This window comes from Rhinolophus sinicus, chromosome 16 (genome assembly GCF_057876585.1).
Source record: "Rhinolophus sinicus isolate RSI-liver-muscle chromosome 16, RSI-T2T, whole genome shotgun sequence".
Taxonomy (NCBI): domain Eukaryota; kingdom Metazoa; phylum Chordata; class Mammalia; order Chiroptera; family Rhinolophidae; genus Rhinolophus; species Rhinolophus sinicus.
The window spans coordinates 109,978,903-109,999,894 of record NC_142516.1 but is presented as its reverse complement, the minus strand read 5'-3'; the positions used below and the strand labels follow the sequence as shown (position 1 = coordinate 109,999,894).

Here is a 20,992-nt window from a genome sequence, read left to right as displayed (position 1 = left end):
GGAGTGACTTTGGGTTTAGTGTGCAGAACATAATTTAGGCTAGTGAAAACATAAAAAATGGGTTAGGAAGTTTTCACGCTCATACAGGTGATAGATAATAGCATCTTGGATGAGTGTGGCAGCAGGAAAAATGGGATAATTGCCCATATTTAAGATGTACATTTAAAGTAGAGCCAAATGCATTTTCTGGTAGATTAGATTTAGAAGTAGAAGGAAGATAAAGCATCTCAGCTGATTCCCAGATTTATGACTAGAGTAAGTGTGTGGATGTAGATGCCATAAATTGAGAATGGTAATAACCGAGGAAGAGTAGGCTTTCAGGAATTGGGGAGATTACAGTCCTGTTTTGGATATTTCTGATGTCTATTAGACATCAAAGTGGAAATGTCAAGTATGCATTTTGATGTGCCAGCCTGATTCTAGGGAGCACGAAGGGCTGGAGGTATTATTGTGTGTAAATCCACATACATGAATTCTAAAACCACGGCCACTTGAGATGTTTGAAGGACTGAGTGTATCTAGAGAAAGAGGACCAAGAACAATCCTATGACAATAACATATTTATAGATAGTGCAGTGGAGGAAAAGGCAGCCAAAGAGTCAAAAAAAGAGGCGCCAGTGCAGTGGGAGGTGTTTTCACAAAAGCTAAGAGAAAAACAATTGTCTCAAGCAGATGTAACTGTGTTAAACAGAGAGAAAAAATTCATCAGTAGATTTGGTCATGGGAAGAAGAGATCATAATTGTCTGATGGCTTCCATTTTCCCCCTAAAATATGAAGAGTGATCATTGCTAAGAGCTGAGGGTGAATAGATGCAATCGGGGCTGATACACAAGGTTTGTTTCTTATTGCAGGAAATGAGAAAGAAATTTACCAGCAAAATATAAAACGTCATATCCCTTCAAGGTCTAAAATTCAATACATTTATCTCATATCCAAGTAATTCCATAAACACTGAATCATATAAAAGATGAGCGAAGGCACAGATAATTTTTAGGGCAGTGAAAATAGTCTGTATGATATAATGATGGATACATGTCATTATACATTTGTCCAAACCTCTAGAATGTACAACACCAAGAGTGAACCCTAAGGTAAATTAGGGACTTTGGGTGACTATGGTGTGTCGGTGTAGATCCATCTTCGGTAAAAAATGCACCACTCTGGTGAATGATGTGACTAGTGAGGGAGGAGACCATGCCTGTGTAGGGGCAGGAGGTATATGACAAATCTCTGTACCTTCCTCTTAATTTGTTATACACCTAAAACTGCCACACACACACACCCCCAAAAAAAGGTCTCTAAAAGATTAACAAGGGAGATGACACTTTGAGGTGACTATGGAAACTTTATGATAGAGTAAATATTTGAGGAGAGTCTGTGTGGTTTAGTTCGGGTTTGGAAAGGAGGAAATGAGAGCAGAAGCTATGTGGGCTGGGGAAGCACAGGTGAATGTAAAGAGGCAGAGGTGGAAATGCACAAGGTGTCACTAACGCAGTCACCTATTGAAATATCTAATGAACTACAAAACCACTTTTAAAGAAATACAATCTCTCCAGCTTCTCACTTGCATCACTATGACTACTTGCTAGCTATCGCTAACATGTTGTCCTACCAATTCCAAAGAATTACATCTCAAAGCAAATTCACTTTCTCTCCACAAATCTGCTTCTATTCCCTACATTCCCCTCATTTCTAAAAAAGGAGCCCAGGATTCTTCCTGTCTCACAAGTTCAAAATGTGTGTGATCCTGGCTCTCTCCCTCACCAGCCACAGGCAGCCCGGTTCAGACCCGCCTGCAATCTACTCCTTCTTCGCCTATCCCACTGGGTCAACCCAGTTCAGCCATCCATCATCTGAAGCCTACATTACTGCAATAATCTTCTACATAATTTAGGTTTCTCAGATGTCTCCCAGCTCAAATTGACCTTATTAGTATTCCTGAATCACTAATCATATTTTCCCCTCAAATCCAAAACTTACATTTACTCCTATTACCTCCTAATTAAAGTCTAAACTCTCTTGTCTTGTATTTAAGGCACTTCTGAATCTCAAATCAGTTTTTCCTTAAAGCCGAATTCCCCAGTATTATCTAATACAAAGTACAGATTATTTCTCTGTAAATTTGCCACATATATGCCCATCTCTATGCTTTTGCTTATGCTGTTCCTTTTAGTTTGGTTGTACTCCCACCAACACCAACATACACAAACACACACACACACACACACACACACGCGCGCGCACTATCACTGTCTCTAGAAATCCTGCCCATCAATTTAAATAATGCCACTCTCTTCATGAAACATTCCCTCATGGATACATTACAAAGTGTTCTCTTGCTTCTTTAAAATGAAGTAACAAACTATGGTTGTAATATTTCCATGTTATTCTAAATTTACGAGGAGAAAACTCAGGCTTCACACATTCTTGTCAGTTAATTATTTGACCACAGGCAATTCATTTTATCTCTCAGAAGCTCAGTTTTTGTTTCTGTAATATGTAAGGATTTATAAAGATTAGAAAAATATAATACAAAGTTTCTGTTTATCTAATCAATATTTCTCAAAGACCTTCTGAATGAATCACTGTTAACACAAAAAATGAAATATTTCTGTGTAGGAGACAAAAGACTCAGACTTTGCTTATTATTTGGGAATCTGCAAAGAAATTTTAACAGATACACCAGCAGTTTAAATCTGTTACTATAATGGGTAAGAAAAGGCATATAATTATCACCCTAATAAATATTTAGTAAGCATTTACTATTTGCTAAGCTCTTTGTAAATAAATAGTGAAAAGAAATGGAAACATAAGCAAACAATTGTACATCTAAAGAAATTGTGTAACAGCTAGAACATTGCTTAAAAAGTCTTGTTATAGCAAAGACAAATATTTTCCACATATCTTTCATGTAAATATGACACCCTAAATCTTAATTTAAAAATGAAAGAGCCCATTAACAAATTTTATCTTCTTGACATTAACAATCCATTAGTGATTCTTTAATGGATTGGCCAGTTGGTTGGCAACATGAAAACACAGCCTTGCCTAGAACATAAAATAATTTGCCAAATCAACCAACTCTGTAAAAACAAAATGAAACAACACTAGCTAACTTTCCAAATGGATGGGTGGAACTCCCACTTTTTAATCTGTTGTGTTAGAACTGTACATATATTTTAACATTTTGAACTATGTTTTTCTTCCATTTAGTTAGGGAATGCTTTATAAAAGATTTTAATTTTCTGTTGGAAATTTCTCTAACATGCTAAATTAGAAAAAAGGGTTGCAGTAGATGTAAGGATGGCAGAAAGTTGTAAAGACAGAAACAGAAGTTGAAGGAAACAATATTTTGCTGTAAAGTTTATTAGTTGGGATTCAGTAGGAACAGAGGAAAACAGCCAAGCATATAAGTGTACAGGTGAACATGGACAGAAAACTGGAGATGAGACTCTGGCTTACTGTGGTAGCTTAAGAGAGATCTCGGCAGAGTGCTGAGGGGAGAGAGGTGGTCAGGTTTTTCAGTAATGATTCAGTTTACTGGATAGCAGTGGGTAAAACAAGCCTAATTTGTACTCAGAAGTTATTATCTCCTCTCCCAGTTTATTATCTAAAAAGCACTACTTCGAAAGTTACAACTTTGCCAATTCCTTTATTGTACTGTTGTTGAAAACTTTACCAAAAAATAAGTTTGGTTAAAATGGTTCATTGTAGTTAAGATCCAATTATTTAGATGGAAAAAATAAAAGTCGAGACTAGAGAAAAGAGTGTAAAACAGACAGAAACTGAACTGACAATCCGTAATTCTAGAAAAACTCATGAGGAGCAACCAAATAAGAGAGATTAAAAGAAATAAGATCTCCCTGTGAAAAGGGCTTTCTAGTTCATCTAATAAAAATAGTCTTTCAGACAACCTCATTTAAGATTTGAGCTTCCAGGGCGGAGCAGCTTGCCTTTACATCATCTTACATTCATTAACTTTATAAAATCTGGGGAAAGGCATGCCAAAGAAACAATTAGTTTATACTCCAAGAAACAGAAGAAGGTGGATGAGCTGATACAATCTCTGTCACTGAAAATGGATTCAGAGCTAAAGTTTGTTGTTGTTTTGTTTTTCCCTGAAAAACTATTTTTTTTCTGAAAAATATCATAAAAAGTGAAAATTTGCTATTTACCTTAAATCTACAGACTTGGCATGTTAATTAAGGGCATTGAATTTTTTTCCCTGTTAAAACCAAAAGTAAATAATGATTTCAAAATCTCAGGAAATTAGAGTCTTGCTCTAATCTACTGAATGAAACTATCCAGGACGCCTGCAAATGCAAACCAATTTCAGCTTTTTCTTTTCTTTTCTTTTCTTTTTAACCTCTGATAGGTCTCTGATAATTCTTCTATAATTACAAGCACTATTGACTTTATATTAAACACCAGTTTCTTGACAATGTGTGAAGGTTTATAAAAAGTGACCTGGCATCACCATGCAATGCCCTTTCAAAACTACACTTTTGAAAATAAGTTGTGATTCCTTAATGAGGAGGTCCACTTAATTAAAGACAAACAAATACCCTGGGCTTCCACATCTGCTCAGTCTAATTCACCAAGACATGTCTTAGAGCTCAACAATTGAGCATCAGCCTCACCGACAACGCGGCTTGAGGATTGGATGCTCATGGAATGGATCAACCATTGCTTCAGTCTGGGGTCAACAGGACTGTCACGTAAGGGACATATGGTAAAGGTAGACTTTGTGACATGAAAAAAGCATATAAATTTTAAAGCAAAACTGATTCTTTTTGAGCACTAGTTCTATATGTTATAATACTTGAATGAACCTTGGATGAAAGCATATAAGCAAAAAGCTGTTAACTTACATTTCCCTACTTGCCTCTCTATTCTTTGTTACTTCCAAAACACTTTGCAAACTGCTATTAGAATAATCTACTCACAGACCACTTTTCATATTACTTTCTCTTCTCCCTATTTATCAATACAAAATTTGCAGTGGCTTCTCCTTGTTTTCCATGTTAAGATTAAATTCTACTACTTTACCACTGACCTTGAAAATCTAGCTCAAACATTTGAGATCATGAATTCAGACTCCTACTCACTGACCACACTTCTATCCCATCCAGATCTTTCACTTAGGTGATATCACTACTTCCGTTCTTGGCTACTTTAAAGACATCTAGGCTCTTTACTGTTTACTCACGGGGATGAATTCTCCTCTCGTCTTCATTTTCTTAACTTTCACGAATTATCAGTTCAAGTACTCCTTACTTGTTCCTCTGTGTTCTTGCTCTATTTGTCTTCTATGGGATCCACCTGAAAAACCCGAACCTGAGTCAATCCATTTCGCCACCTTCCCGACACTTACGTCTGGTGTGGATGTCACTATGGTTTGGGCTAATTTAAAATCCCTTTGTTACTCTCTTCTCCCTTTTCTGCCTTTTATAGAAAAGGCAAGTACTCAATTTCCTAGGTTCTCTTGTATATATAAATTTCATATGACACAACTCTGGCCAGTTAGACATAACAGGAAGTTTCTGCAGAAGCTTTGGCTTTTTTTGATTTAAACAAAATTGTATCCTTCCCTTCATTCTTCCTCCTTTAAATGCAATTGTGCTGCCTGGAGTTGCAGCAGCTGTCTTTAACCATGAGCAGCAGGCCCGGGAAATCACCACACCATTCCTGAGCTCACTGGATGCTGAAGCTAGTCCTGTGGCCACCACAAACAGAATTCTCTGTATATGAAGAAAAATAAAGTACTATTATATTTCTTTAATCCACAGGATTTAGCTTTTTGTTATTTGAAGAAGAAAGCATCAAACAGATATTTCTGGGCTGTTAAATGAACTATACGGTAACTAAATAGTCACTTGCTCAGATTGTTGTCACAATAAAATTATGGACTCTAATTTCACTTGGGTGGTCAGTACTGCCCAGCAATCCCGATCCTTCTTTTCTCTTCTCAACATATTTTCCAGGTCTCCAGAGCGGTTATTTGAAACCTTCTCCATTCTGTTAACCCTGTCAGTGAATAATTTTCCTTCCTAATTTATAGAGAAAATAGAAGCTGTCAGTCTTTTATCTCCCATAGTCTATCATCTGTGGCCACCACACTGTCCTTCGTAGTTTCACCAACCCTGTTTCTTCACTCTTGTGTTATCTGATGTAGCAAGAGAATTCCATAAAGTTCCTCACATATTCCTTGTTCGCATGCACTTCAACCTCTTGTGCCTTTAATCACCGAGTCCTGTTCCAGAATACTCCTCAAAGTCTCCTCATCCGTTGGAATTTTCAAGAGTTCCATTGCATGCCCTCTTATTTTCTCACTTTCCCACCCAGATTTTCTCTTTGCATCTATATCTGACTGCTTACTAGAAAAACCCCTTTGGATGCCTCAGAAGTGCTTCTAATGCAACATGTCCCAACATGACATTGTATCTTCTTGCCCCAAACCTCCTACTGTGTTCTTTGTCTCAGTGAGAGACCTCATCCTGTATTCCATTACTCATGCCAGACAGTTGACATTCTTTCTTATTTCTTATCCTTTACCTCCCTTAAACTTCACATGGGCTCCATCATCTAGTCTGGTCAGTTTTATCATCCAAATGTCGCAGGGTTCTGGACATTTTTCTCTGAACTCATTGACATTTTTCTAGAGTAGGTCCTTTGCATCTCTCTCCTGGATTACTATAATTGTCTCTAACTGGGCATCCTGCCTTAGTCTGCTCACCTCCACCCCATTCTCCATCATCCACATAAAGTGATCTTCTGGAAATACAGTTTGATATTCTCTCACTCTTCTGCTCACAACTTAAATGACTCCTAGTGGTTATTTCTTAATAGAGCTGGTAAATTAAAAGTGTGAACTGGTCCCTGCCAACTGCCCCAACTCATCCCTTCTTTTTTTCCACTGATACCTGCTGCTCCAATTTCCCTAAACTTCACTTAGATACTCACCTATGTCATGCATTATTTTCTCTCCAGCCCTTCATACATAGAAGTCTTTTTTATATGGAGATTGTTCTCTCTCCCCACATGCTCAGGCTTACTTACTAATATTCACCAGGACTCCCATTTTACCTCTTTCAGGAACCCTGTGCTAAACACTAAATCTGTTTCAGTTGTGCTTATTTTTGAACATCATATTAACTCTATCTCTTTTTGTTTGGGAGATTTTTTGTTTGGAAAATTTAAGAGTTCTAGGTGAGGTTCTTTAACTTTAGAGCAGAGGTGTCCAAACTTTTCTCAACATTTTTCACCAAGGGCCATATGTGGTAAAATACACAAATAGCCGGGCAACTCACTCGAGGTGCAGTACATATTGTCTCACCTGGTTTGTTTAAGTAAACTAAATATATTTTTGGAATTTGCTGCGGGCCAATTAACAATGGATCGCGGTCCACAGTTGGCCCGTGGGCCACAGTTTGGATACCCCTGCTTTAGAGTGTTGGAACTCCATAAACAACGTGAGATGCAAAATATTTTCAACATTCAAGGGGATGTTTGATTTAAGGTGATATTCGTGTTTACTTTCAAAGAAAGCTATACTTAGGATAATATAATAGCCTTTCACCAAACCTACAATTTTGCAGCAATTTTGTAAACAAGTAATAAAAATTTGGGGATATATTTTATTATTTTAAAATAATAATTATTTTTGACAAATTTTAGTTTTTATACAGTAAGATTCACTACCCCACTTAGATATCATGCATGATTTAAAAGATTTTATTATTTAAAACAATAATTATTTTTAACAAATTTTAGTTGTTATACAGTAGGATTCATTACCCCATTTAGATATCATGCATGATGTAAAAGATCTAACATTCATATTCAAGCACCAAAAGAGAGAGAAAGTGAGGGAAGTAGCTGTACAAACTTAAAGGTAATAAATCTGGAGTCTACCACTGCCCCCAGCCTCCCTCCCCAGCTCCAACCCCCAGGCTTAAATCATCAAAAGAGATTCTATGAAAGGTCTGACAGTTAAGTTCATGAACATGTTGCAACGATGTTGCTAACTTTTTTTTTTATATCAAAGGGATTATTCATTATGAATTTGTATCAACTGGACAAACAGTTAACCAAGTTTACCATTTGGAAGTGCTGAAAAGGCTGGGAAAAAGTTAGACAACCTGAACTTTTCATCAACATTCATGACTCTTGCATCATGACAATGCACCAGCTCACGCGGCACCGTCTGTGAGGGAGTTTTTAGTCAGTAAACAAATAACTGTATTGAAACATTCTCCCTACTCACCTGATCTGGCCCCCAATGACTTCTTTCTTTATCTTAAGATAAAGGAAATATTGAAAGGAAAACATTTTGATGACATTCAGGACATCAAGGGTAATAAGACAACAGCTCTGATGGCCATTCCAGAAAAAGAGTTCCAAAAGTGCTTTGAAGGGTGGGCCAGGTGCTGACATTGGTGCATAGCTTCCCAAGGGGAGTACTTCAAAGGTGACTGTAGTGATATTCAGCAATGAGGTATATAGCACTTTTTGTAGGATGAGTTTGAAAACTTAATTGTCAGCCTTCATATATATCTACAGCTATGCCTATGTCTATATCTACCTATAACTATCTATATATCAGCAAGCCTGATCCTTTATGTCTTGTATTTTCATATTTTTGAACGTAGGAAGAAAGAAGGTTAGGAAGTAAGAGATAATACACAATTTATTAAAAATGCCAACCTCAGTCACTTTCAAAATGAAAAATTTCTAACTGAGCTGGAGTAAGAATAAAATGATATGACATCATTTAAGCCAGAAGGTTTGAAGCCGTGGAGACCGTGCTTTATGGATTCTCCTGCATTCTATTATCTCCTGCTTGAGGCTCAGCCCTATAGACTCCTGTATTATATTCTCCATTAAAATCTATCACTTAGACCTTGAAATGGAGCACCCTTGCTAGGCTTCTAAATGAATATATTAAATACGTTCAATGACCCAAGGAAAGTGTTTAAGAATGTCTGGAATAGAATGAAATTAATCTTTCACTTATGTAGTGTCATTTTCACTTTGTATGTGTTATTTCACTTATCCTGGCACCACATCTATGAATTTGGTGTTACTAAACCCATTTTCATAGGAAGTCCATGAAGCTGAGAGATTAATTTTGTGTTGTGTAAGGTCTTAAAATTCCGGAATTTACACTTGGGTTTTCTGATTCTAAATCTTATTTTGTAAATCATGAAAACATGTTATGGCGTATATTATGTGCAAGGTACATTCATATGTTTTTAACTTAGTTAATTTTAAAATAAAAGAATACATGCCTTCCTCTCCATCCCACCCCCCCATAATTAGAAGCCTCCCATTGTCCCTTTCCTTGCAGACTTTTACGTGAAATTATGCAAATCATAGAACTGAAACATTTTAATTAGCTAAGCAAACTTGCAATAGCAAACACTGCCCGTCTTCTACTTGCTTTGCATATACTCATCCATTTAATTAATCATCCCAACAATGCTGGGTGGTCTGTCATTGAGCCCATGTAGGGAGTCACTATGCTGCTACCATAGTGAGTAAGAAGGGAATAAGAGACTTAGCTAGAGACAGTCAAGGAACTCGGTTTGTCCACTGAACAATGACTAGGACACACAAAGACTGTTTGGTAAAGGGACTGAGATGCTGGAGAGAAGAGACAGCAAAATGGAAAGTCAGGACAGCGAGGTGGCCATCTTTGATTAGAACACCCCCCACAATAAGCCAAGACCATCCCCTGTATTTACTTCTCACTTTTGGTTCTAGTGAGGAAAGTACAATCCTGAGGAAGGGGGCATTTATAACTTTATAGTTCAAATAAATTGAACTATAGCTTATGTAGTTCAAATAAATTGGTTTTCAAGCATTTTCTGAATCAAACAGGGAAGCTATTTATGTACTCTTTCCTAGAAAAAAAAAAAAAAGGTAAATTACATTGACCCAGGTGACATCAGTCTTCAGTCCTGATATTTTAGCTCTATGGATATTGGTGGTCTTGGTTCTCATAAGCAAGTCAGCCTGATATAAGAAGCTAATTACTGACATAGCCTGGGGTGAGGCAGACACATGTGTGCTCACACACATACTAACAGTGGAAAGAAATACCATCTGATGGGTGTCTGTGACTATTTTGAGGCCTTCACTTCAGGGTGCTTAATCTGAATGTATCTTATCTACACAGGAGCCTGCTATGTGTCAAGTATGGGTGACCAGGTTGTTACAGTTCTTCTGTTTATGAATGTTAATTGCTTACTCTCCAAAAGGCCCCCCAGAATAACCCATGGTTAAGCAAAGCTATATTTGTTACCCTACTGCAGTAAGGAAGAGCCCCCAATTAGACAGAGTCTAGTTTGTGTCTCAAAGGAGGACAGAGATAGGTAATTATAGGATTTGGAGAATGAGGATCAGATAGTTTAAGGACAGTCTTTCAATGTAAGGATCTAAGTGAGAGGGCAAATTCATCATACGAGAGTTTAGAATTGGTGGGCATAATAAGGTGAGGGACTTGAAGTGGATTTTGATAAGTAAACAGAGTTATGAAACAATGAAAACATTTTCTTTTCTACTTTGAAGTTTTCATTAAAAAATAAAAGCTACATTGTTGGTCAGTGGTTGGGAAGTGAAGAAATTCTGGACAACGAATATTATGGCCAACCAAGTCTGTATGCTGACGGGCGAAGTGCTGAGAAAGTGTCAGCCCACATAGACAATTTCATGTTTCATTGTAGACATTATTCTTTCCATATTACAAATGCAGAAAGTGAGCTAGTAACTTTCCAAGGGTCACACATCTTCAAGTCCAAAGTAGATTTCCATAGAGTAATGTTTCCACAGCCATGTTATATTCCCCTTTTTCTCTATAAAAATAATGACTAATGTAGGCTTATTTCAGTTCTAATTCTGGAAGTTGAAGATTGGGTTGATGATAATGACACAATTTCTTTGTTGCAATACCACACACTGAAGCTTTCTGCCTTGTTTGAAGAAAATGCTTTTTAAGTATTTTCAGCAACAAATTTAAGATTATTGCCCTCACTTAGGTTGTTTATTTTTATCTTACTCTATTCTTGAATTTTCTGTTTCACATAATTATTTGGGGAAAAAATTACCAATATATCTTGGATATAGCAGTGTTGCAGAAGAACAATTAAATTGGATTTCATGGTAACAAAAGCTGAATTTCCATCCATACTTACCTTCTTACATATGTTAACTGCAGTGTGTTTTGCTACTTATTTGACAACTTGAAAGTTTTTAATAATTTATACATAAAATCCATAGCTTTCATAATCATCATCAATTATGGCTTTCACTCTTGCAATAACATTTAAATATACATCATTCAACTGCTACAATTCCAATATATGAAGCACATTCTAAACTATATTTAGAATGTGTACCTAAATCTGAAAGTGCGTGGTCAGATATTAACAATAAATCTGCATGACATAACTAGTTCCTGAGATTAAGATCGATGGCAACCCACAGGATTTCACAATCATTGATAATACAAAATAAGTTCAGTTAAGAACAACAAAAAAAGAAAAGAAAGAAACTTAAATTCAGCTTATCAGTTCCAAATGTCAAGCAAAAGGTAAAGGCAAATGGTTGGTTTCACCATTTCACAAGACTAAGCCAAATTCTGGTATAGACCAAATCGTTGCTTTTATATTCTATTTTTATTTTGAAGATTTCACTGAAAAACAGAAAATTCAGGGATTGAAACAAAACAGAATTCTTCTTTATAAGCAGTTTTATAAAGTTAAAATTGAAATACAATAAACAGCATACACTTAAGTGTACAATTTGATATATTTTTACGTAAGTATATGACCATGAAACCATCACCAAAATCAAGGAAAAGAACATACCTGTCTCAAAAGCCTCCTGTGACTCATTAATTCCTGCCTCCTGACACCTCCACCCTAAAAGCCCCCTCCCTGGTCCCCACACAACCACTAATCCTCCCTTTGTCACTGTACTTTACCTTGCATATCCTAGAATTTATATTAATTGAATCATAAAATGTGTACTTTTTTGTAGCCTAGGTTCTTTCACTCAGTATAATTATTTTGAGATTAAATTATGTTACAGTGTGTAACAGTAGTTCATTCTTTTGCATTGCTAAGAAGCAACTGTTGTGTGGAGGTATAACTGTGGCTTTAACCAGTTACATGCTGATGGACACTTGGGTTATATCGGTTTTGATTATTACAATGAAGTTACTTGTAATAAACATTCATGGTCAATTCTTTGTAGGAATATATGCTTTCGTTTCTCTTGAATAAATACTTAGGAATGGGATTGTTGGATCATATGGTAGCTCTATGTATCATTGTCAAACTGTTTTACAAATATGTTGTATCATTTCACATTCCCACCAGCAATATATAAGAGCACTGATATTTATTTGAAAAATTCCATTTCTGGCAGCTGTAAGACTGAGGATATGTTTTCTTGCTAAGCTTTCAGCAAGGAACTTCTCAGTTCTTAGAAAATGCCACTAGGTCTTTGTCACAAGGCCCCCTCCATAAAGTCTCTTACAACACAGCATCCTACCTCCTGCAAGGCCAGCAGTAGAATCCTTCCCATGCTTTGAATCTTTGATGAAGCCTCTGCATGGTCCCCTTTAGGGGCTCACTGGATCAGTTCAGGCCTAACCAGGATAATTTCACTTACGTTACTTCAGAGTAACCTGATTTGAGACCTTAACTACATCTGTGATATCCCGTCACTGGTATCATATAATGCAGCTTAATCACAGGAGTGAAGTCAATCATATTCTTCACTGTCCCCCAGAAAATGGTAAATCACTGGAACTAGAAGTTAGTCCTTTGAGAAAATCACTATAATGGATAAAACTCCAGTCAGATTGTTCAGGAAATAGAAAACGAGATACAAAGTTACAAATATCAGAAATTAGAGAGATGGCATCATTACAGTTTATATTTAATGTAGTACACATACAGTAAGGGAATATTATGAAAAATAGGTGTAGCTTTTTTATTCAATCTGATAAACTCTGATTTGGTTTGTAGTATTTAGATCAATTATATTTAGCGTGATTATTATGGTTAGGTTTAAATCAATCATCTTGTTATTTGTTTTCTATTTTTCTATCTGTCCTTTGTTTCCTTTTCCCATTTTTCTTGCCTTCTTTTGTATTATATTAATTAAATACATTTTATGATACCATTTATCTCCCATGTTTGGTTATTTCAGGAGTTGTTTTAGAGTTTATAGTATACATCTGTAACTTTTCATAGTTTATATACATGATATATTATACTATTTCACATTTAGCCTAAAAATCTTACACTAGTATTTTCTCCCCTAACTTTTGTTTTATTGTTGACATGTTTTAATTTTACATATTTTAGAAAACCTATATTACACTGTTATTTTTGTTTAGATATTCAATTATCTTTATAAAAATAAATAATGAAAAATAAATCTTGTCTATTTACCTGACTTTGGTATGCTTTATTCATTTGTATAGATCCAATTTCTATTTAGTATCATTTGCTTTTTGCTTGAATGTTAAAGTTTCTTGTAATGTAGATTTGCCAGTAATTAATTTTTTTTCAGCTTTTGCATGTCTACAAAAGTATCTAGTCTTTATTTTTGAAGGATACTGTTGCTAGGATTCTATGTTGACAGATTTTTATTTTGTCACTCTAAAGGTGGTGTCAAGCTGTCCTCTTGGTTGCATTGATTCCTATGAGAAATCTGTTATCAATTTTATCTTTGACTCTAAGATGTCCTTTTTCTCTTGCTGCTTTTAATTTTATTCTTTATCATTGTTTTTGAGTAATTTAATTATGATCTCAATTAATTTTCTTTGAGTTTCTTTTACTTAGGGTTTAGTTCCCCCCTCCCCAAAATTTATTGAGGAATAATTGACAAATAAAATTGTATGAAGTCCATAATGTGATGATTTGATATATGTGTCCATTGTGGAATGATTACCAAGGTCAAGATAATTAACACATTATCACCTCACTTAGTTAACTATTTTGTGTGTATATGGTGGGAAGATCTGCTCTCAATAAATTTCAAGTATACAACACCATATTATTAACTATAGACTCACCATGCAATACATAAACTCCTCAGAGTTTATTCAGCCTACAACCAATTTACATCTCCCAATTTCCCCCAACTGCTAGTCCCAGGGAACAACCATTCTGTAATCTGTTTGTATAAAATAAACTTTTGTTTTAGATTCCACATATCAGTGATACCATACAGTTTGGGGGTAAATGATAAACTACAGTATTTTTCCTTCTCTTTATGGCTTATTTCACTTAGCATAATGCTCAACAGGTTAATTCATGTTATCGCCAATGGCAAGATTTCTCTTTTTTTTAATGGTTGAATAATGTCCCATTGTGTGTATATACTGCATTTTCTTTTTCTTTATTTTTTTTTTCATTTTTTTGCCGGCATTAATAAAAAAAAAAAATTCTCATTAATGGTTTGAGTCAAGAATGAGAGTACAATAATATAGAAAACCAAGATTTATTTGTTAAGCAATTACAAAGGCAAAAAATAAATTATCATCTGAAGCGCTTTGAGGACTTTACCCCAATTTCACTTGTTCTGTTACAGAAACTGGCCTAAGAGGCTGAAAATTAAGAGATATGACCTAAAAGGCCATAACAGAAAAAACTGGTGAAACATGGTGAATGCAGCAAAAGCTAGTTAAAAGCATTTGTGTTAGTGGTAGTATGTGTGGCTGGGATGTTTCCAAAGAGGCTCCCAAGAGATGCCTGAATACATTAATCTGTGATCCAAATTAGTAAAAAGATCATTACCCCTGTGGAGAATTAGGTGAGGCCAGGATTTCTCTGAGATCTCTTTGTCTTTCTTTTTAAAGGATAAGGGTATCCTTAGGCCCTAAAGGGGTGTATATTAGCTTCAGCCTCTCTCCCATCCAGTTTATATAAAACTTCACGTGCCTGTGCATTTTCACCACACAGCCCTGCTAGGTTATGGAACATGCATACACTTAAGGCAGGAATTTTAGGCCTACTCGGAGGGTACATAGACAGAAAGTTTGGGGGTAAACGATAAACTACAAATGCCTTCTTGGTTATGTTAATTCACCGTTGTTAATAAAGGTCATAGTTTCTTCTGTTGGTGACAAGTTGTTGTCTCAGTGTAGTCTGTCTCAAGAAAGAGCTGGTTCAGGTAAATTTTGGAGAAGGAAAAATACTTTCATCAACACCCACTCCACAGTAGAAAAGGCACCAAGTTCTCTCCTACAGTTTTGAGCAGAATCCCAAAGCAGCGTAAAATCATTTTCAGTGAGCAACACCTACATCCTCAAACCGTCCACAACTTCTGGTATAAGTATCCACCTCCATGCCATCTTCATAATCTCTTACTGAATCTTCCTTCTGGACTCCAGTCATATATACTGGCTGCTCACAGACTGAGAAAGCATTCCTTTTCATCTCTCCACTGTGATCTGGCCTTCTACTGTTAAATGGGATAATCCTTCTTCATTGGTTTGAAATGTAGGAATGTTCCCTGCCCTTGTTCATGTGCTTCCACATCATATTCTTCTCCATTGTAATTATACGTATCTTCATCCTCGGAATCTGGATGCAAAGCCTGGCATTCACACATTGCAGTGAACGTTGCCTCCAATGCTGATTTATCACTAGGCAGAAATCTGAATTCAGTGATAGCATCACCATTATCATCTCTGTCTTTCTCTTCCTTATCAGCACAGATTCTTTAGACACTTCTCCAATGACCCTTCTCCAAATTTGGCATTCACTATAACATACAAGTGCTCTCATGGATACACATACAGGTCCCTGGACACTGCATGAAAACTAAGGTGGGGTATTTAAGTGAAAATCCTAATCCAGAGCCATCTAACCACGACAGTCGGCTTTCTGTAATATAAAGAGTGCCAGTGCCAAGGCCCTGCCCATTTAGCACAGCCTCGGCATCTGGCTGCTGCTTCCAGACCCCTTCAGCCAATCCCAGCAGCAGGAAACTTTTAAGGAAGCTCACTGCAGCAGTGAGTGCCAAGACAGGCCCAGAGGAAAGTGAAGAACAACAAACCCAGCTTGCAGTTCCCGCCGCAGAAGTGGCAATTACTCCTTACCCCGCTATACCACATTTTTTTAATTCACTCATAGTTTTCTTACTCATAGTTTTGTATCTTTTTGTCTTTTTGTTTTGGGTAGAGTACCCCCCTTTAGTATTTACTGTCATGCAGGACTTTGGTGGGGAATTCCCTCAGCTTCTATATGTCTGGAAAGGTCTTTGTTATTCCTTCATATCTAAAGGATAACTTTGCTGGATACATTATTCTTGGCTGGTAGTTTCTCTCTTTCAATAGTTTGAATGTTTGATTCCACTCCCTCCTACCTTGTAGAGTTTCTGCTGAAAAATCAGTTTATAATCTAACAGGTTTTCCTTTGTAGGTTACCATCTTCTTCTTCCTGGTTGCCATGAGAATTCTTTCTTTGTCACTAGCTTTTGACAGTTTTAATATAATGTGCCTTAGAGGCATTTTTGGATTGAGATAATTAGGTGTTCTGTTTGCTTCTTGGATGAGAACCTAGTTATTTCTATAGATTTTGTAAGTTCTCACTGAATATTTGTTTGAATAGTCTCTCTGTTCCCTTTTGCTTCTGGAATAACCATTAATCTTATATTGCTCTTTCTGATGGTGTCAAATAGTCCTTGTAGAGTTATTTTATTTGCTTTTTACTCTCAATTCTCTCTCTTCTCCCCTCTACATTCTTTCCAGGTTGCTGTCTTTGATATAACTATTTCTTGCCTCCACCTGGTCTGCTCTATTTCCTAAGCTCGCTATTTCATTTTTCATCTCTTTTATTGAGTACTTTAGCTCCAGAATTTCTATTTGGTTCTTTTTTAAAGTTTCAATCTCTTTGGCATAGTATTACTTTTGTTTGTTGATTTTATTTCTGAGTTCATTAAACTGCCTATCTGACTTTTCTTGCATCTTGTTGAGTTTTTTCAGAACTGCAACCTAGACTTCTCTGTCATTTAAGACACATATTTCTATGACTTTAAATTTATTTTCTGGACAGTTTTCATTTTCTCTCTGAGCTGCCTTGTTACCTTAGTTGTTCATGGTATTTCATGGATTATTTCTCTGCCTAGGCATTTATGGGAGTAAACTCTATAAGCAGGTTAATAAAAAGAGGTCTTTCTTATGTTTTCCAGTGGGTGATGCTGGAGCACAAGTATTTTATTTTTTCTTGCATTACTCTCAGATCTCTGCTGGGCAGTGGGAAATGCCTTGTATTCCCTGGGGAGGTGGACCTCTTCTCTGTGACCAGGCCCCCCTCTGTCTCAGGATACCACCCCCATGGGAGAATATGATAGGTGATGGGGTTCTGAGCCCCTGAAATCCTAGTGCTGCCCCTTCAGCTTGATGCAGTGCTGTGTCCCAGGTGCCCCTGCTGGGATAAACCATGAAAAGTTAGGGTGGGGTGGACTGGGAGAGCTCCTGGTGTGTTTGTGGCTTTGTTCTCCTGCCAATAATGGCAACTGCCAGACCTCAGCTGCCTCACCTCTGTATCTCCACCCTCATCACTGGGATTAGCCATACTGTGAGTCTGCCACTCAGGTACTGTCTCTCTAGTTCTCATGGCTGTAGATATTCTGCTTTATAACCCAAAACTTACAACTACAGCTTCTTCTGGGGCCTCATGCTAGCTCTGGGAAAGTGTGGGGAGGTGAGCTCTGGGAGGGTTGGGGGAGGCAGACTGGCTCAATGGCTTTGTTTTCTGCCTGGCAATGGTGGCTGCTAGAACACAGCTGTCATACTTCTGTATTTGGTCTCTGCCTTGATCGCTGGGTTCAACCATATTATATGTGATTACTCAGCAGGATTGTTTGGGACCACAGAGAGGTGCACCTGTGGCCTGGATCTTCCCCTCTCTGGAGACCTGCTATGAGCTCTGAACTGCCTCTGTGGCACCGGTCTCTGCTCTTTTCCCCTTCCTCCTCCCCTGTTTGCCCCTATTCTCCCATCTTCAGATGTTTTGATGGATGGTTCTCTAAGACATGTTTGTGTGTTAAGCAGAGAATCAATTATTGAATTATTGCTGTTCAACTTGTAACTTCAAGGGTAGAGATCAGGGGGACCTCTCATGCCACCATGCTTCTGACGTCACTCTCCATTCATTTGTTGACAGATACTTAAGTTGTTTTGTGAATAATGCTGCAATTAACATGGGAGAGTAGATATCTCTTGGAGATACTGATTTCATTTCTTTTAGATGTATACCCCAAAGTGGGATTGCTGGATCTAATGGTATTTTTACTTTTAATTTTTTTTAAGAACATCCATATTGTTTTCCATACTTGGGGTTTATTGCTATTCTTGGGTATATGAGTTTATAGTTTTATCAAATTTGGAAATTTTTCAACCATTAATTTTTCAAATAATTTTCTGCCCTACTTCCTGCTCTTCAGGAATTCCAATCACATGTATATTTGAACCTGTCCCTCTGATCCTGTGTTTATTTATTTAAATTCTCTTTCTCTGTGTATTTGTTTGAGTAGTTTCTATTACTAATCTTTTCTTCTGAAAAGTTTAATCTAACCTTAATCTCCTCTAGTATAATTTTTCAGGTCAGAAATTCAGATTTTTTATAAAAAAATATCTTCCATTTCCCTACTTAATTTTCTTTTTATTAACATAGAATACAAGTATAACTGTTTAATATCTCTGTATTAATTACAATCTCTGTCACTTCTGAGTCAATTTTGATCAATTGATTCTTCTTCTCATGTTTCACACTTTCCTACCTTTTACATGTCTGGTAATTTTTTATTGCCAGTGATTGTGATTTGATCTTATGGGGTTAGACATTTTTATAATCCTATAAATGCACTTGTGCTTTGTTATGGGACACAGTTATTTTACTTGGAAACAGTTTGGTCCTTTCAGGTTTCTGTTTTTTAAATTTTTGTAGGTGGAACCAGAGGTATGCTTCATCCAGAACTGAATTACTCACCCTACAAAGGCAAGGCTCTTTTGTGTACTCTACCCAGCGCCCCATAAGTCTTGAGGCTTTTCAATGTGGTTAGTGGAACCAACCCTGCTAGCTCTTTTAAGGACTCTTTCCTCAGCTTTGGAAAGTTCCCTCACATGTATGCATGCCCTGATCAGTATTCTGTTGAATACTCAAGTGAGACCCTTCACGGGTTTCCAGAGTTATTTATCTGCTCCGTTCTCTTCTCTCTAGTACTCTGTCTGGGAACTCTAGGTGCCTTGGTTTCCATGGACTCTTAACTTGGTCTCATCCACTCAAGGCCTCCACAGCATTGAGCCTGGGATACCCCTTCTTGCCGAACAGTTGGAAACTCAATCACATCCATAAACTGAGTTAATTGCAATGATTGCCTTGTTTGTTTTCTCTCTCCCAGAGATCACTACCTTTTGTCTGATGCCCAGTGTCTTGCAAATCACTTTTTCATACATTTTGTTAATTTAATGGTTGTTTTATGCAGGAGAGAAAATTCAGTCCTTGTTATTGAATCTTGGCCAGAAGTGCAATTCCCTAGATTTATTAGTATTATTATTTTTAATGACATTAGTGTCCTAATAAGAACAAGCAAGGCAAAATAAACCATCATCAACCATTTCTCAAATAAGAAAAGTAGTACAATTTTTTTCTTTTTAATAAATCTTATGTTCCCAGTGTCATATATATTCTATATACTCTAAATTCCTTTGGAAATCTCTGGGGAAAGTAATAATTGGGAAAATACAATTCAATTAGTTTTGAATCCTGGCCACCACTGTTTTCCTACCATCAAAACCCATCTCGCAAACTTTACATTAATCTATTGCCTGGAGGCCAAAGGACACCTGATAGCTCTTGACCCAGGAAAAAAACCAAAAGAGAACAAAACAAAAAACAGTTTTCTTTTATTTTATTTTCTATTTTAGAACATAAAAATATAATCTCTTCAATGAATTTTAATAATTAAATGATTTCAGCTATATTACTATGTTTCATTTCACCTTACTCTAAATATTTTTATTTCACTTACAAAATAAATTTTTATTATTTTTTTGGTTAAAACCAAAGATTTAACATTAAACCTTAATGCTAAAGGTTTAGCATTAAATATAACATTTTTGGTTTAAGATTTGGAATCCTTTCACCAAAGGAAAATTTTACTTATTGGACAAATCCTAGCTAGTGTGCATAGGAATATTCTAATTAATTAGAATTGAATTTGCAAAAATAATAAATAATAATAATAATAATAATAATAATGCTAGAAGAATACATAACGAGAAAGAATAAGAAGGGAATGATGAAGCAATTTTATGAATCTCTTGGTTGCTTCATATCTTAAGGTAAATAAATTGCTTATTAGTATTATTTTAGCCATAGTAAGCAAAATGCTCACCATAAAGAAGACATTTCCTAGGAAACCAGAGAATACTGTCAATGTTGAAATGACTATCAATGTTGTTTTGTAGCTGTTAATAAAAATAATGTTTTGGATATATAGTCAGATGTATACATAACTTAAACATTATGTATTAGAACATCTGTGCATATATGGTATGTGACCACTGCAAAGATTACACAGAACATACCCTACTCCTTAGTATACACACGTGATTTATGTTTAGCTCATGCAGATTTTCCATTTACTTCAAATATTAAAAATCTAGGTAGGATTTTGCATAATGAAATGTTAAGCAAGGATAAGTTATGACTTATAAGCTTTAATTTAATGCACTTAAATGAAGTTTACTTTAAAATGTTATGCATCTTGAGCTACATTTTAGCTGCATTCCATCAGGAAAAACAATAACAACAAATGAATAAAGCTAAACAAGGGACAGGAAAAAAGTCCAACCCAAGAGAACTGAGCTCAGATGCCAAAGCCTATTAGGGAGCTCAAAAGTAGAACTGGGACAAACCTGTATCAGAATAAAATCACATGGAAACAGACCAAGTTCAAAGC

At 36.3% G+C, this 20,992-nt stretch overlaps 1 protein-coding gene and 1 pseudogene across 1 annotated transcript in view; one reads left to right on the top strand and one right to left on the bottom strand.

Moving 5' to 3' along the window:
• The window catches only part of VEGFC (vascular endothelial growth factor C), a 191,982-nt gene that overhangs the window by 16,341 nt on the left and 154,649 nt on the right, over positions 1 to 20,992 (top strand). The gene's annotated exons all lie outside the window — the stretch shown is intronic.
• LOC141571251 (methylosome subunit pICln pseudogene) lies at positions 15,307 to 19,829 on the bottom strand (annotated as a pseudogene).